Source organism: Hyla sarda, unplaced genomic scaffold (assembly GCF_029499605.1).
Source record: "Hyla sarda isolate aHylSar1 unplaced genomic scaffold, aHylSar1.hap1 scaffold_1414, whole genome shotgun sequence".
In the NCBI taxonomy this organism is placed as follows: domain Eukaryota; kingdom Metazoa; phylum Chordata; class Amphibia; order Anura; family Hylidae; genus Hyla; species Hyla sarda.
Window position 1 is genome coordinate 75,900 of NW_026608044.1, and position 16,424 is coordinate 92,323.

Below are 16,424 nucleotides of genomic sequence, written 5' to 3' on the forward strand. Positions count from 1 at the left end.
CCAGAATGTCAGTCCATGTTGGAGCAGGTTTAGATACAGTCTAAAGCATAGATCTCAAAGTCTGTGCACAGAATTTAGCAAGGGCCTCGCACCTTCTGATGCATCAGGTAGGTGCACAATAGCATAGCCTAACCCTCTGTACTTTGGTCTATATTGATGCGGGACATAGACAGCCAGCTGATGACCAATCCATTAGTGCAATGGATGGCTGGAAGCATTTGTCTTTGCCTTTGCAATACCACAGAAGCAATGCATGGTCAATGTACAGCAATGACACACCTGTGTGAACAGCCAGGAGACCCCCCCCCCATGTTATGTTACATAGTTACATAGTTAGTACGGTCGAAAAAAGACATATGTCCATCAAGTTCAACCAGGGAATTAAGGGGTAGGGGTGTGGCGCGATATTGGGGAAGGGATGAGATTTTATATTTCTTCATAAGCATTAATCTTATTTTGTCAATTAGGAACATTCAGCACCCACCCGCTATCAAGGCAGCTGCCTATCATGTCATGCCCTACCTGCACAGGTGTGCTGGCTACTCAAATGATCCAATTAAGGAGGCCATTTAGTCAGCAGCAGCAGAAGTCCTGTGCCTGGACGCTCCAACAGCGGCCAGACACAAGCAGAAGCAGAAGCAGCAGAAGCAGCAGCAGCAGCACCACCTTTTGTTTTTTGGCTGCAGAAGCAGCAGCAGCAAGGCCCACAGGGCTGGCTAGCTGGCTAGCCAGCAAGCAGGTAGCAATGAAAGTAGGAATCTTTCTTTTTAACCCTGTAAGGGGGTGGTGCACTGTACCCGAAGATACTGCCATATCGGGTCAATGCATAGGGCGACGGAAGCAAGCTTCGAAATCGGCCCCCGTTCTCAAAAATCCATTTAATATATGGTCCCCAGATAGGGGACGTATCAGATATTAAACTGATAAGAACAGATACTACACTTGATCTTAGCCAAAAGGCCGAGAAGCGATAACCGTGAAAGGGGCGGGCCCAACAAGGTCCCCTTCATGGGCACTATCACTGCTTGCTGTCAGGGAGGCTGCCAGACAATTTTCCATGCACACTCTGGGCTGGGGGGCAGTCAACCACCAGTACACACAGCAGAACCTAAACCCATACCATTATTGCTAAGCAGCAAGACAGGGGCCCATTGCACTCCCACGGGGCCTTTTTAAATGCAATCCATAACCCGGATTTGCCAGGAACCCTTCTTACTCCTCCTACTTGCATGTGACACTGGGCTTAGGATCTGCATAGGAAACACACACACAAGCACACACCTACCTTTGTTGCCTGCAGATGCCTCCTTGGCTGTCCCCAAACGGTATCAAACCAACACCCACGGGAAGCTGTAAGCATAGAGGACATGCCTGCACCCCATTGGACTTACCTGTGTGGGTTAAATCCGGGTTATTTGACAACCTATGGCGGTGATGGTTCTGCTCAGGCAGAGCAGTGCTGATGCTCCTCATAAAGCTGTCGCTGCTGTGAAGGTTCTAGGTGACATCACAAATCCCTATGGTTACATACACAACAAAGCTGGGTTGTTGTTGTTTACACTCTGCAAGGCCTGTGGAAGTGAGTGACATCATAGCACTGTAGTTCTGAGGGTTCTAGATGGATGCAACAATCTCCTGTTGCTTCTATGAAGGCCGTAATAGACGACATCACCAAACAGCTCCATAGTCACATACACAGCAAAGGAGAGATGTTGTTTACACCTAGTGATGTCAGTGGTATTGAGTGACATCATAGCACAGTGCTAAGGCTCCTGGGCCTGGACACAGCAGCGGCTGCAATATCTCAACGGAGAATACGTTTATATATATGTGTGTGTGTGCGCGTATATATATATATATATATATATATATATATATATATATATATATTTCTCCGCCGAAATCACTTTTAAACCCATTTCCACCTTTTTTTCCCTTCTCTTCCTCTTACTTTTTTTTCACGTTTTTTTACGTTTTTCTCCTTTTCGCCTCTTTTCTGGGCGTATTATTCTTCTTTTTCTTCTTTTTTTTCGTCTAATGCATACCCCATCAGTGCAGCAATGCTTATTCAATACCGCCAGCAGATGGAGACACTGGGGGATAATTTTCTAAGGATTTATACTGATTTTTCCTGTCTGAATTTGTCGCACAGAAAGTTGCAGGCCAAATATGTGCGACATTTCTGCGACTTTAGCTTCTAGAGCATTTTTACAACATTATACATAGGTGCTGAATACAAAAAAAGCGACTGTTCAGCGACAGACAAGTCGCATCGGCTGAAAGTAGGCCAGAATGTCAGTCCATGTTGGAGCAGGTTTAGATACAGTCTAAAGCATAGATCTCAAAGTCTGTGCACAGAATTTAGCAAGGGCCTCGCACCTTCTGATGCATCAGGTAGGTGCACAATAGCATAGCCTAACCCTCTGTACTTTGGTCTATATTGATGCGGGACATAGACAGCCAGCTGATGACCAATCCATTAGTGCAATGGATGGCTGGAAGCATTTGTCTTTGCCTTTGCAATACCACAGAAGCAATGCATGGTCAATGTACAGCAATGACACACCTGTGTGAACAGCCAGGAGACCCCCCCCCCATGTTATGTTACATAGTTACATAGTTAGTACGGTCGAAAAAAGACATATGTCCATCAAGTTCAACCAGGGAATTAAGGGGTAGGGGTGTGGCGCGATATTGGGGAAGGGATGAGATTTTATATTTCTTCATAAGCATTAATCTTATTTTGTCAATTAGGAACATTCAGCACCCACCCGCTATCAAGGCAGCTGCCTATCATGTCATGCCCTACCTGCACAGGTGTGCTGGCTACTCAAATGATCCAATTAAGGAGGCCATTTAGTCAGCAGCAGCAGAAGTCCTGTGCCTGGACGCTCCAACAGCGGCCAGACACAAGCAGAAGCAGAAGCAGCAGAAGCAGCAGCAGCACCACCTTTTGTTTTTTGGCTGCAGAAGCAGCAGCAGCAAGGCCCACAGGGCTGGCTAGCTGGCTAGCCAGCAAGCAGGTAGCAATGAAAGTAGGAATCTTTCTTTTTAACCCTGTAAGGGGGTGGTGCACTGTACCCGAAGATACTGCCATATCGGGTCAATGCATAGGGCGACGGAAGCAAGCTTCGAAATCGGCCCCCGTTCTCAAAAATCCATTTAATATATGGTCCCCAGATAGGGGACGTATCAGATATTAAACTGATAAGAACAGATACTACACTTGATCTTAGCCAAAAGGCCGAGAAGCGATAACCGTGAAAGGGGCGGGCCCAACAAGGTCCCCTTCATGGGCACTATCACTGCTTGCTGTCAGGGAGGCTGCCAGACAATTTTCCATGCACACTCTGGGCTGGGGGGCAGTCAACCACCAGTACACACAGCAGAACCTAAACCCATACCATTATTGCTAAGCAGCAAGACAGGGGCCCATTGCACTCCCACGGGGCCTTTTTAAATGCAATCCATAACCCGGATTTGCCAGGAACCCTTCTTACTCCTCCTACTTGCATGTGACACTGGGCTTAGGATCTGCATAGGAAACACACACACAAGCACACACCTACCTTTGTTGCCTGCAGATGCCTCCTTGGCTGTCCCCAAACGGTATCAAACCAACACCCACGGGAAGCTGTAAGCATAGAGGACATGCCTGCACCCCATTGGACTTACCTGTGTGGGTTAAATCCGGGTTATTTGACAACCTATGGCGGTGATGGTTCTGCTCAGGCAGAGCAGTGCTGATGCTCCTCATAAAGCTGTCGCTGCTGTGAAGGTTCTAGGTGACATCACAAATCCCTATGGTTACATACACAACAAAGCTGGGTTGTTGTTGTTTACACTCTGCAAGGCCTGTGGAAGTGAGTGACATCATAGCACTGTAGTTCTGAGGGTTCTAGATGGATGCAACAATCTCCTGTTGCTTCTATGAAGGCCGTAATAGACGACATCACCAAACAGCTCCATAGTCACATACACAGCAAAGGAGAGATGTTGTTTACACCTAGTGATGTCAGTGGTATTGAGTGACATCATAGCACAGTGCTAAGGCTCCTGGGCCTGGACACAGCAGCGGCTGCAATATCTCAACGGAGAATACGTTTATATATATGTGTGTGTGTGCGCGTATATATATATATATATATATATATATATATATATATATATATATTTCTCCGCCGAAATCACTTTTAAACCCATTTCCACCTTTTTTTCCCTTCTCTTCCTCTTACTTTTTTTTCACGTTTTTTTACGTTTTTCTCCTTTTCGCCTCTTTTCTGGGCGTATTATTCTTCTTTTTCTTCTTTTTTTTCGTCTAATGCATACCCCATCAGTGCAGCAATGCTTATTCAATACCGCCAGCAGATGGAGACACTGGGGGATAATTTTCTAAGGATTTATACTGATTTTTCCTGTCTGAATTTGTCGCACAGAAAGTTGCAGGCCAAATATGTGCGACATTTCTGCGACTTTAGCTTCTAGAGCATTTTTACAACATTATACATAGGTGCTGAATACATAAAAAGCGACTGTTCAGCGACAGACAAGTCGCATCGGCTGAAAGTAGGCCAGAATGTCAGTCCATGTTGGAGCAGGTTTAGATACAGTCTAAAGCATAGATCTCAAAGTCTGTGCACAGAATTTAGCAAGGGCCTCGCACCTTCTGATGCATCAGGTAGGTGCACAATAGCATAGCCTAACCCTCTGTACTTTGGTCTATATTGATGCGGGACATAGACAGCCAGCTGATGACCAATCCATTAGTGCAATGGATGGCTGGAAGCATTTGTCTTTGCCTTTGCAATACCACAGAAGCAATGCATGGTCAATGTACAGCAATGACACACCTGTGTGAACAGCCAGGAGACCCCCCCCCCCATGTTATGTTACATAGTTACATAGTTAGTACGGTCGAAAAAAGACATATGTCCATCAAGTTCAACCAGGGAATTAAGGGGTAGGGGTGTGGCGCGATATTGGGGAAGGGATGAGATTTTATATTTCTTCATAAGCATTAATCTTATTTTGTCAATTAGGAACATTCAGCACCCACCCGCTATCAAGGCAGCTGCCTATCATGTCATGCCCTACCTGCACAGGTGTGCTGGCTACTCAAATGATCCAATTAAGGAGGCCATTTAGTCAGCAGCAGCAGAAGTCCTGTGCCTGGACGCTCCAACAGCGGCCAGACACAAGCAGAAGCAGAAGCAGCAGAAGCAGCAGCAGCACCACCTTTTGTTTTTTGGCTGCAGAAGCAGCAGCAGCAAGGCCCACAGGGCTGGCTAGCTGGCTAGCCAGCAAGCAGGTAGCAATGAAAGTAGGAATCTTTCTTTTTAACCCTGTAAGGGGGTGGTGCACTGTACCCGAAGATACTGCCATATCGGGTCAATGCATAGGGCGACGGAAGCAAGCTTCGAAATCGGCCCCCGTTCTCAAAAATCCATTTAATATATGGTCCCCAGATAGGGGACGTATCAGATATTAAACTGATAAGAACAGATACTACACTTGATCTTAGCCAAAAGGCCGAGAAGCGATAACCGTGAAAGGGGCGGGCCCAACAAGGTCCCCTTCATGGGCACTATCACTGCTTGCTGTCAGGGAGGCTGCCAGACAATTTTCCATGCACACTCTGGGCTGGGGGGCAGTCAACCACCAGTACACACAGCAGAACCTAAACCCATACCATTATTGCTAAGCAGCAAGACAGGGGCCCATTGCACTCCCACGGGGCCTTTTTAAATGCAATCCATAACCCGGATTTGCCAGGAACCCTTCTTACTCCTCCTACTTGCATGTGACACTGGGCTTAGGATCTGCATAGGAAACACACACACAAGCACACACCTACCTTTGTTGCCTGCAGATGCCTCCTTGGCTGTCCCCAAACGGTATCAAACCAACACCCACGGGAAGCTGTAAGCATAGAGGACATGCCTGCACCCCATTGGACTTACCTGTGTGGGTTAAATCCGGGTTATTTGACAACCTATGGCGGTGATGGTTCTGCTCAGGCAGAGCAGTGCTGATGCTCCTCATAAAGCTGTCGCTGCTGTGAAGGTTCTAGGTGACATCACAAATCCCTATGGTTACATACACAACAAAGCTGGGTTGTTGTTGTTTACACTCTGCAAGGCCTGTGGAAGTGAGTGACATCATAGCACTGTAGTTCTGAGGGTTCAAGATGGATGCAACAATCTCCTGTTGCTTCTATGAAGGCCGTAATAGACGACATCACCAAACAGCTCCATAGTCACATACACAGCAAAGGAGAGATGTTGTTTACACCTAGTGATGTCAGTGGTATTGAGTGACATCATAGCACAGTGCTAAGGCTCCTGGGCCTGGACACAGCAGCGGCTGCAATATCTCAACGGAGAATACGTTTATATATATGTGTGTGTGTGCGCGTATATATATATATATATATATATATATATATATATATATATATATATATATATTTCTCCGCCGAAATCACTTTTAAACCCATTTCCACCTTTTTTTCCCTTCTCTTCCTCTTACTTTTTTTCACGTTTTTTTACGTTTTTCTCCTTTTCGCCTCTTTTCTGGGCGTATTATTCTTCTTTTTCTTCTTTTTTTTCGTCTAATGCATACCCCATCAGTGCAGCAATGCTTATTCAATACCGCCAGCAGATGGAGACACTGGGGGATAATTTTCTAAGGATTTATACTGATTTTTCCTGTCTGAATTTGTCGCACAGAAAGTTGCAGGCCAAATATGTGCGACATTTCTGCGACTTTAGCTTCTAGAGCATTTTTACAACATTATACATAGGTGCTGAATACATAAAAAGCGACTGTTCAGCGACAGACAAGTCGCATCGGCTGAAAGTAGGCCAGAATGTCAGTCCATGTTGGAGCAGGTTTAGATACAGTCTAAAGCATAGATCTCAAAGTCTGTGCACAGAATTTAGCAAGGGCCTCGCACCTTCTGATGCATCAGGTAGGTGCACAATAGCATAGCCTAACCCTCTGTACTTTGGTCTATATTGATGCGGGACATAGACAGCCAGCTGATGACCAATCCATTAGTGCAATGGATGGCTGGAAGCATTTGTCTTTGCCTTTGCAATACCACAGAAGCAATGCATGGTCAATGTACAGCAATGACACACCTGTGTGAACAGCCAGGAGACCCCCCCCCCATGTTATGTTACATAGTTACATAGTTAGTACGGTCGAAAAAAGACATATGTCCATCAAGTTCAACCAGGGAATTAAGGGGTAGGGGTGTGGCGCGATATTGGGGAAGGGATGAGATTTTATATTTCTTCATAAGCATTAATCTTATTTTGTCAATTAGGAACATTCAGCACCCACCCGCTATCAAGGCAGCTGCCTATCATGTCATGCCCTACCTGCACAGGTGTGCTGGCTACTCAAATGATCCAATTAAGGAGGCCATTTAGTCAGCAGCAGCAGAAGTCCTGTGCCTGGACGCTCCAACAGCGGCCAGACACAAGCAGAAGCAGAAGCAGCAGAAGCAGCAGCAGCAGCACCACCTTTTGTTTTTTGGCTGCAGAAGCAGCAGCAGCAAGGCCCACAGGGCTGGCTAGCTGGCTAGCCAGCAAGCAGGTAGCAATGAAAGTAGGAATCTTTCTTTTTAACCCTGTAAGGGGGTGGTGCACTGTACCCGAAGATACTGCCATATCGGGTCAATGCATAGGGCGACGGAAGCAAGCTTCGAAATCGGCCCCCGTTCTCAAAAATCCATTTAATATATGGTCCCCAGATAGGGGACGTATCAGATATTAAACTGATAAGAACAGATACTACACTTGATCTTAGCCAAAAGGCCGAGAAGCGATAACCGTGAAAGGGGCGGGCCCAACAAGGTCCCCTTCATGGGCACTATCACTGCTTGCTGTCAGGGAGGCTGCCAGACAATTTTCCATGCACACTCTGGGCTGGGGGGCAGTCAACCACCAGTACACACAGCAGAACCTAAACCCATACCATTATTGCTAAGCAGCAAGACAGGGGCCCATTGCACTCCCACGGGGCCTTTTTAAATGCAATCCATAACCCGGATTTGCCAGGAACCCTTCTTACTCCTCCTACTTGCATGTGACACTGGGCTTAGGATCTGCATAGGAAACACACACACAAGCACACACCTACCTTTGTTGCCTGCAGATGCCTCCTTGGCTGTCCCCAAACGGTATCAAACCAACACCCACGGGAAGCTGTAAGCATAGAGGACATGCCTGCACCCCATTGGACTTACCTGTGTGGGTTAAATCCGGGTTATTTGACAACCTATGGCGGTGATGGTTCTGCTCAGGCAGAGCAGTGCTGATGCTCCTCATAAAGCTGTCGCTGCTGTGAAGGTTCTAGGTGACATCACAAATCCCTATGGTTACATACACAACAAAGCTGGGTTGTTGTTGTTTACACTCTGCAAGGCCTGTGGAAGTGAGTGACATCATAGCACTGTAGTTCTGAGGGTTCTAGATGGATGCAACAATCTCCTGTTGCTTCTATGAAGGCCGTAATAGACGACATCACCAAACAGCTCCATAGTCACATACACAGCAAAGGAGAGATGTTGTTTACACCTAGTGATGTCAGTGGTATTGAGTGACATCATAGCACAGTGCTAAGGCTCCTGGGCCTGGACACAGCAGCGGCTGCAATATCTCAACGGAGAATACGTTTATATATATGTGTGTGTGTGCGCGTATATATATATATATATATATATATATATATATATATATATATATTTCTCCGCCGAAATCACTTTTAAACCCATTTCCACCTTTTTTTCCCTTCTCTTCCTCTTACTTTTTTTCAAGTTTTTTTACGTTTTTCTCCTTTTCGCCTCTTTTCTGGGCGTATTATTCTTCTTTTTCTTCTTTTTTTTCGTCTAATGCATACCCCATCAGTGCAGCAATGCTTATTCAATACCGCCAGCAGATGGAGACACTGGGGGATAATTTTCTAAGGATTTATACTGATTTTTCCTGTCTGAATTTGTCGCACAGAAAGTTGCAGGCCAAATATGTGCGACATTTCTGCGACTTTAGCTTCTAGAGCATTTTTACAACATTATACATAGGTGCTGAATACATAAAAAGCGACTGTTCAGCGACAGACAAGTCGCATCGGCTGAAAGTAGGCCAGAATGTCAGTCCATGTTGGAGCAGGTTTAGATACAGTCTAAAGCATAGATCTCAAAGTCTGTGCACAGAATTTAGCAAGGGCCTCGCACCTTCTGATGCATCAGGTAGGTGCACAATAGCATAGCCTAACCCTCTGTACTTTGGTCTATATTGATGCGGGACATAGACAGCCAGCTGATGACCAATCCATTAGTGCAATGGATGGCTGGAAGCATTTGTCTTTGCCTTTGCAATACCACAGAAGCAATGCATGGTCAATGTACAGCAATGACACACCTGTGTGAACAGCCAGGAGACCCCCCCCCCATGTTATGTTACATAGTTACATAGTTAGTACGGTCGAAAAAAGACATATGTCCATCAAGTTCAACCAGGGAATTAAGGGGTAGGGGTGTGGCGCGATATTGGGGAAGGGATGAGATTTTATATTTCTTCATAAGCATTAATCTTATTTTGTCAATTAGGAACATTCAGCACCCACCCGCTATCAAGGCAGCTGCCTATCATGTCATGCCCTACCTGCACAGGTGTGCTGGCTACTCAAATGATCCAATTAAGGAGGCCATTTAGTCAGCAGCAGCAGAAGTCCTGTGCCTGGACGCTCCAACAGCGGCCAGACACAAGCAGAAGCAGAAGCAGCAGAAGCAGCAGCAGCAGCACCACCTTTTGTTTTTTGGCTGCAGAAGCAGCAGCAGCAAGGCCCACAGGGCTGGCTAGCTGGCTAGCCAGCAAGCAGGTAGCAATGAAAGTAGGAATCTTTCTTTTTAACCCTGTAAGGGGGTGGTGCACTGTACCCGAAGATACTGCCATATCGGGTCAATGCATAGGGCGACGGAAGCAAGCTTCGAAATCGGCCCCCGTTCTCAAAAATCCATTTAATATATGGTCCCCAGATAGGGGACGTATCAGATATTAAACTGATAAGAACAGATACTACACTTGATCTTAGCCAAAAGGCCGAGAAGCGATAACCGTGAAAGGGGCGGGCCCAACAAGGTCCCCTTCATGGGCACTATCACTGCTTGCTGTCAGGGAGGCTGCCAGACAATTTTCCATGCACACTCTGGGCTGGGGGGCAGTCAACCACCAGTACACACAGCAGAACCTAAACCCATACCATTATTGCTAAGCAGCAAGACAGGGGCCCATTGCACTCCCACGGGGCCTTTTTAAATGCAATCCATAACCCGGATTTGCCAGGAACCCTTCTTACTCCTCCTACTTGCATGTGACACTGGGCTTAGGATCTGCATAGGAAACACACACACAAGCACACACCTACCTTTGTTGCCTGCAGATGCCTCCTTGGCTGTCCCCAAACGGTATCAAACCAACACCCACGGGAAGCTGTAAGCATAGAGGACATGCCTGCACCCCATTGGACTTACCTGTGTGGGTTAAATCCGGGTTATTTGACAACCTATGGCGGTGATGGTTCTGCTCAGGCAGAGCAGTGCTGATGCTCCTCATAAAGCTGTCGCTGCTGTGAAGGTTCTAGGTGACATCACAAATCCCTATGGTTACATACACAACAAAGCTGGGTTGTTGTTGTTTACACTCTGCAAGGCCTGTGGAAGTGAGTGACATCATAGCACTGTAGTTCTGAGGGTTCTAGATGGATGCAACAATCTCCTGTTGCTTCTATGAAGGCCGTAATAGACGACATCACCAAACAGCTCCATAGTCACATACACAGCAAAGGAGAGATGTTGTTTACACCTAGTGATGTCAGTGGTATTGAGTGACATCATAGCACAGTGCTAAGGCTCCTGGGCCTGGACACAGCAGCGGCTGCAATATCTCAACGGAGAATACGTTTATATATATGTGTGTGTGTGTGCGCGTATATATATATATATATATATATATATATATATATATATTTCTCCGCCGAAATCACTTTTAAACCCATTTCCACCTTTTTTTCCCTTCTCTTCCTCTTACTTTTTTTCACGTTTTTTTACGTTTTTCTCCTTTTCGCCTCTTTTCTGGGCGTATTATTCTTCTTTTTCTTCTTTTTTTTCGTCTAATGCATACCCCATCAGTGCAGCAATGCTTATTCAATACCGCCAGCAGATGGAGACACTGGGGGATAATTTTCTAAGGATTTATACTGATTTTTCCTGTCTGAATTTGTCGCACAGAAAGTTGCAGGCCAAATATGTGCGACATTTCTGCGACTTTAGCTTCTAGAGCATTTTTACAACATTATACATAGGTGCTGAATACATAAAAAGCGACTGTTCAGCGACAGACAAGTCGCATCGGCTGAAAGTAGGCCAGAATGTCAGTCCATGTTGGAGCAGGTTTAGATACAGTCTAAAGCATAGATCTCAAAGTCTGTGCACAGAATTTAGCAAGGGCCCTCGCACCTTCTGATGCATCAGGTAGGTGCACAATAGCATAGCCTAACCCTCTGTACTTTGGTCTATATTGATGCGGGACATAGACAGCCAGCTGATGACCAATCCATTAGTGCAATGGATGGCTGGAAGCATTTGTCTTTGCCTTTGCAATACCACAGAAGCAATGCATGGTCAATGTACAGCAATGACACACCTGTGTGAACAGCCAGGAGACCCCCCCCCCCATGTTATGTTACATAGTTACATAGTTAGTACGGTCGAAAAAAGACATATGTCCATCAAGTTCAACCAGGGAATTAAGGGGTAGGGGTGTGGCGCGATATTGGGGAAGGGATGAGATTTTATATTTCTTCATAAGCATTAATCTTATTTTGTCAATTAGGAACATTCAGCACCCACCCGCTATCAAGGCAGCTGCCTATCATGTCATGCCCTACCTGCACAGGTGTGCTGGCTACTCAAATGATCCAATTAAGGAGGCCATTTAGTCAGCAGCAGCAGAAGTCCTGTGCCTGGACGCTCCAACAGCGGCCAGACACAAGCAGAAGCAGAAGCAGCAGAAGCAGCAGCAGCACCACCTTTTGTTTTTTGGCTGCAGAAGCAGCAGCAGCAAGGCCCACAGGGCTGGCTAGCTGGCTAGCCAGCAAGCAGGTAGCAATGAAAGTAGGAATCTTTCTTTTTAACCCTGTAAGGGGGTGGTGCACTGTACCCGAAGATACTGCCATATCGGGTCAATGCATAGGGCGACGGAAGCAAGCTTCGAAATCGGCCCCCGTTCTCAAAAATCCATTTAATATATGGTCCCCAGATAGGGGACGTATCAGATATTAAACTGATAAGAACAGATACTACACTTGATCTTAGCCAAAAGGCCGAGAAGCGATAACCGTGAAAGGGGCGGGGCCCAACAAGGTCCCCTTCATGGGCACTATCACTGCTTGCTGTCAGGGAGGCTGCCAGACAATTTTCCATGCACACTCTGGGCTGGGGGGCAGTCAACCACCAGTACACACAGCAGAACCTAAACCCATACCATTATTGCTAAGCAGCAAGACAGGGGCCCATTGCACTCCCACGGGGCCTTTTTAAATGCAATCCATAACCCGGATTTGCCAGGAACCCTTCTTACTCCTCCTACTTGCATGTGACACTGGGCTTAGGATCTGCATAGGAAACACACACACAAGCACACACCTACCTTTGTTGCCTGCAGATGCCTCCTTGGCTGTCCCCAAACGGTATCAAACCAACACCCACGGGAAGCTGTAAGCATAGAGGACATGCCTGCACCCCATTGGACTTACCTGTGTGGGTTAAATCCGGGTTATTTGACAACCTATGGCGGTGATGGTTCTGCTCAGGCAGAGCAGTGCTGATGCTCCTCATAAAGCTGTCGCTGCTGTGAAGGTTCTAGGTGACATCACAAATCCCTATGGTTACATACACAACAAAGCTGGGTTGTTGTTGTTTACACTCTGCAAGGCCTGTGGAAGTGAGTGACATCATAGCACTGTAGTTCTGAGGGTTCTAGATGGATGCAACAATCTCCTGTTGCTTCTATGAAGGCCGTAATAGACGACATCACCAAACAGCTCCATAGTCACATACACAGCAAAGGAGAGATGTTGTTTACACCTAGTGATGTCAGTGGTATTGAGTGACATCATAGCACAGTGCTAAGGCTCCTGGGCCTGGACACAGCAGCGGCTGCAATATCTCAACGGAGAATACGTTTATATATATGTGTGTGTGTGCGCGTATATATATATATATATATATATATATATATATATATATATATATTTCTCCGCCGAAATCACTTTTAAACCCATTTCCACCTTTTTTTCCCTTCTCTTCCTCTTACTTTTTTTTCACGTTTTTTTACGTTTTTCTCCTTTTCGCCTCTTTTCTGGGCGTATTATTCTTCTTTTTCTTCTTTTTTTTCGTCTAATGCATACCCCATCAGTGCAGCAATGCTTATTCAATACCGCCAGCAGATGGAGACACTGGGGGATAATTTTCTAAGGATTTATACTGATTTTTCCTGTCTGAATTTGTCGCACAGAAAGTTGCAGGCCAAATATGTGCGACATTTCTGCGACTTTAGCTTCTAGAGCATTTTTACAACATTATACATAGGTGCTGAATACATAAAAAGCGACTGTTCAGCGACAGACAAGTCGCATCGGCTGAAAGTAGGCCAGAATGTCAGTCCATGTTGGAGCAGGTTTAGATACAGTCTAAAGCATAGATCTCAAAGTCTGTGCACAGAATTTAGCAAGGGCCTCGCACCTTCTGATTGCATCAGGTAGGTGCACAATAGCATAGCCTAACCCTCTGTACTTTGGTCTATATTGATGCGGGACATAGACAGCCAGCTGATGACCAATCCATTAGTGCAATGGATGGCTGGAAGCATTTGTCTTTGCCTTTGCAATACCACAGAAGCAATGCATGGTCAATGTACAGCAATGACACACCTGTGTGAACAGCCAGGAGACCCCCCCCCCCATGTTATGTTACATAGTTACATAGTTAGTACGGTCGAAAAAAGACATATGTCCATCAAGTTCAACCAGGGAATTAAGGGGTAGGGGTGTGGCGCGATATTGGGGAAGGGATGAGATTTTATATTTCTTCATAAGCATTAATCTTATTTTGTCAATTAGGAACATTCAGCACCCACCCGCTATCAAGGCAGCTGCCTATCATGTCATGCCCTACCTGCACAGGTGTGCTGGCTACTCAAATGATCCAATTAAGGAGGCCATTTAGTCAGCAGCAGCAGAAGTCCTGTGCCTGGACGCTCCAACAGCGGCCAGACACAAGCAGAAGCAGAAGCAGCAGAAGCAGCAGCAGCACCACCTTTTGTTTTTTGGCTGCAGAAGCAGCAGCAGCAAGGCCCACAGGGCTGGCTAGCTGGCTAGCCAGCAAGCAGGTAGCAATGAAAGTAGGAATCTTTCTTTTTAACCCTGTAAGGGGGTGGTGCACTGTACCCGAAGATACTGCCATATCGGGTCAATGCATAGGGCGACGGAAGCAAGCTTCGAAATCGGCCCCCGTTCTCAAAAATCCATTTAATATATGGTCCCCAGATAGGGGACGTATCAGATATTAAACTGATAAGAACAGATACTACACTTGATCTTAGCCAAAAGGCCGAGAAGCGATAACCGTGAAAGGGGCGGGCCCAACAAGGTCCCCCTTCATGGGCACTATCACTGCTTGCTGTCAGGGAGGCTGCCAGACAATTTTCCATGCACACTCTGGGCTGGGGGGCAGTCAACCACCAGTACACACAGCAGAACCTAAACCCATACCATTATTGCTAAGCAGCAAGACAGGGGCCCATTGCACTCCCACGGGGCCTTTTTAAATGCAATCCATAACCCGGATTTGCCAGGAACCCTTCTTACTCCTCCTACTTGCATGTGACACTGGGCTTAGGATCTGCATAGGAAACACACACACAAGCACACACCTACCTTTGTTGCCTGCAGATGCCTCCTTGGCTGTCCCCAAACGGTATCAAACCAACACCCACGGGAAGCTGTAAGCATAGAGGACATGCCTGCACCCCATTGGACTTACCTGTGTGGGTTAAATCCGGGTTATTTGACAACCTATGGCGGTGATGGTTCTGCTCAGGCAGAGCAGTGCTGATGCTCCTCATAAAGCTGTCGCTGCTGTGAAGGTTCTAGGTGACATCACAAATCCCTATGGTTACATACACAACAAAGCTGGGTTGTTGTTGTTTACACTCTGCAAGGCCTGTGGAAGTGAGTGACATCATAGCACTGTAGTTCTGAGGGTTCTAGATGGATGCAACAATCTCCTGTTGCTTCTATGAAGGCCGTAATAGACGACATCACCAAACAGCTCCATAGTCACATACACAGCAAAGGAGAGATGTTGTTTACACCTAGTGATGTCAGTGGTATTGAGTGACATCATAGCACAGTGCTAAGGCTCCTGGGCCTGGACACAGCAGCGGCTGCAATATCTCAACGGAGAATACGTTTATATATATGTGTGTGTGTGCGCGTATATATATATATATATATATATATATATATATATATATATATTTCTCCGCCGAAATCACTTTTAAACCCATTTCCACCTTTTTTTCCCTTCTCTTCCTCTTACTTTTTTTTCACGTTTTTTTACGTTTTTCTCCTTTTCGCCTCTTTTCTGGGCGTATTATTCTTCTTTTTCTTCTTTTTTTTCGTCTAATGCATACCCCATCAGTGCAGCAATGCTTATTCAATACCGCCAGCAGATGGAGACACTGGGGGATAATTTTCTAAGGATTTATACTGATTTTTCCTGTCTGAATTTGTCGCACAGAAAGTTGCAGGCCAAATATGTGCGACATTTCTGCGACTTTAGCTTCTAGAGCATTTTTACAACATTATACATAGGTGCTGAATACATAAAAAGCGACTGTTCAGCGACAGACAAGTCGCATCGGCTGAAAGTAGGCCAGAATGTCAGTCCATGTTGGAGCAGGTTTAGATACAGTCTAAAGCATAGATCTCAAAGTCTGTGCACAGAATTTAGCAAGGGCCTCGCACCTTCTGATGCATCAGGTAGGTGAGCATAGCCTAACCCTCTGTACTTTGGTCTATATTGATGCGGGACATAGACAGCCAGCTGATGACCAATCCATTAGTGCAATGGATGGCTGGAAGCATTTGTCTTTGCCTTTGCAATACCACAGAAGCAATGCATGGTCAATGTACAGCAATGACACACCTGTGTGAACAGCCAGGAGACCCCCCCCCCCATGTTATGTTACATAGTTACATAGTTAGTACGGTCGAAAAAAGACATATGTCCATCAAGTTCAACCAGGGAATTAAGGGGTAGGGGTGTGGCGCGATATTGGGAAGGGATGAGATTT

The 16,424-nt window shown here is 46.1% G+C and overlaps 7 non-coding genes across 7 annotated transcripts; all 7 read right to left on the reverse strand.

Annotated features, from left to right (window-relative positions):
• Positions 1-781: 781 nt before the first annotated feature.
• LOC130307013 (U2 spliceosomal RNA) lies at positions 782-972 on the reverse strand. The gene has a single exon (XR_008856282.1). It is a non-coding gene; the product is annotated as a U2 spliceosomal RNA (small nuclear RNA).
• A 2,093-nt stretch (positions 973-3,065) lies between these two features.
• LOC130307014 (U2 spliceosomal RNA) lies at positions 3,066-3,256 on the reverse strand. Its single transcript, XR_008856283.1, has one exon. It is a non-coding gene; the product is annotated as a U2 spliceosomal RNA (small nuclear RNA).
• A 2,094-nt stretch (positions 3,257-5,350) lies between these two features.
• On the reverse strand, positions 5,351-5,541 carry LOC130307015 (U2 spliceosomal RNA). The gene has a single exon (XR_008856284.1). It is a non-coding gene; the product is annotated as a U2 spliceosomal RNA (small nuclear RNA).
• Positions 5,542-7,644: 2,103 nt separating this feature from the next.
• Positions 7,645-7,835, reverse strand: LOC130307016 (U2 spliceosomal RNA). Its single transcript, XR_008856285.1, has one exon. It is a non-coding gene; the product is annotated as a U2 spliceosomal RNA (small nuclear RNA).
• A 2,095-nt stretch (positions 7,836-9,930) lies between these two features.
• LOC130307017 (U2 spliceosomal RNA) lies at positions 9,931-10,121 on the reverse strand. Its single transcript, XR_008856286.1, has one exon. It is a non-coding gene; the product is annotated as a U2 spliceosomal RNA (small nuclear RNA).
• Positions 10,122-12,211: 2,090 nt separating this feature from the next.
• LOC130307018 (U2 spliceosomal RNA) lies at positions 12,212-12,402 on the reverse strand. Its single transcript, XR_008856287.1, has one exon. It is a non-coding gene; the product is annotated as a U2 spliceosomal RNA (small nuclear RNA).
• Positions 12,403-14,498: 2,096 nt separating this feature from the next.
• On the reverse strand, positions 14,499-14,689 carry LOC130307019 (U2 spliceosomal RNA). The gene has a single exon (XR_008856288.1). It is a non-coding gene; the product is annotated as a U2 spliceosomal RNA (small nuclear RNA).
• Between the last annotated feature and the right edge of the window lie 1,735 nt (positions 14,690-16,424).